Source organism: Anas platyrhynchos, chromosome 3 (genome assembly GCF_047663525.1).
Source record: "Anas platyrhynchos isolate ZD024472 breed Pekin duck chromosome 3, IASCAAS_PekinDuck_T2T, whole genome shotgun sequence".
NCBI lineage: Eukaryota > Metazoa > Chordata > Aves > Anseriformes > Anatidae > Anas > Anas platyrhynchos.
The window spans coordinates 80595782-80597500 of record NC_092589.1 but is presented as its reverse complement, the minus strand read 5'-3'; positions in this window follow the sequence as shown (position 1 = coordinate 80597500).

Here is a 1719-nt window from a genome sequence, read left to right as displayed (position 1 = left end):
CAGTAGGTTGATACTAGTTTTCCTACGTTGATACCATCCTAACTTCCATGTAGTAATGGTTAACTCTATCTCCAACACATAACTCAGTCCAAAATTGTGATACAAGAAATATGAGCTAAATTCTAAGTCTGCACAAGTGGATGCAAGGAAAGGATTGTGGCTTGAATGAAGCTATGAATTCTGTTTCACAAATTGCTTTTCTGCAGGATTAAAACTTTCTTTCTTGGCTACTTTGTAGAAAGCTGAAACAAATTCTGAATAGCTTCACAAAGGTGTTGGAGGTTTGCCTTATACATAGGTTGTGAAAGTGATATTGAATCTTCGGTCTGTCTACACAAGAATGATTTAAAGCCAGTTCTAAGCAAAAACATTTGAACTGTTTCACAGTGGTGAAAGTGAAAATCAAGCTTATGTAATTAAAAAAATAAAATAAAATTTAAATGTCAAGTTTTGTTATAGTCATAATCTAAGCAATCCTTTATCTATGCACAAGATTTTCTATTCAGTATACATTTTTGTACAGTTTTTGTAGATGTTTTTGTAGGATTTTTACTACAAAAATGCAGTGGGCCTGTGACATTTGACTTTTAAGTAATATGTGCATAAATTATTATATGAAATGTTGTATTTAGTCTTCCATATGTAATGGCACATACATTCCAAATCTGGTCCAGAGGTGGATTTTCCTTATGGTGGCAATTTCAGATCTTCTCATGGGTTTATGAGTCAGAACAGCTCTATTATAGTAATGAAGTCAATGCATTAAAATAAATGCTACTAGTTCATAAGGAAATTGTAATGAATTGAAACTGTCTGATTTGAAAGGCATACTCATATAAAAAGTTCTTTCTTTAGCTGAAATTTCAGTAAATTTATAATTTTAACTCTTTTAGTTAACAAAAATCAAAACTAGTGCTTCACACTTTGAAGGCTTCAAATATGCCAGAATGGTAGTAGCAGTTCACTGACAAATTTTCTCTTGGGGATTTAAGGTTATACAGTCTGCTAAATAGATATTTAGGTTCTGTTTTTCAAATCTATATATTTTCAGTACACTTGAAAATCCCTGTCTAGAAATGGAGGTAAGATGGTCTGTCATCTTGTCATTTAATGGAAATAAAATACATTCTACAGGACAATACAAATTAAATCCATGTTAAATGCATATGTGAACATGAAATACCCCTGCCTTTCCCAAGGCACAGTAGCAGAGTTGTACAGGGTCCAAGAATATCCTGCATCTGGATCCTGTAGGACTCTTTCTCTCGATAAATCTGAATTTGCAAACTGACTTACTGAGGAACAAGGCACATACTGTCCCTCTGTTGATCACACTTCAGAGTCTGTTTGATATCTCATTGTGCTGTGGATCTTCCCCTGGGAAGCCAGAGCAGGGCAAGCTGGAGCAATAGCATCTGGAGTTATCTTAAAAAAAAGATAATTTCTATTGCTTGCCTATGAATTAAAGGAATGCCTTTGTGTCCAGGTGCTACATTGAATAACCATATACATAATCACATTTTTGGTTTCAATATTCTATAAGATTCAAAGTTTCAGTTTTCTAGATGTGTCATATTAAAAATTGCATAGAGAAAAACCTACTCATAAGAGTAGCTAGTTCTAATTGTAGTTAATGAACTGTGAGTAGTAGGTAAACTGTAGCAGTATATGCTCCAGTGGAGCCAGTCTTCTGTTCTTCCTCAGTGCAAGTGACATCTG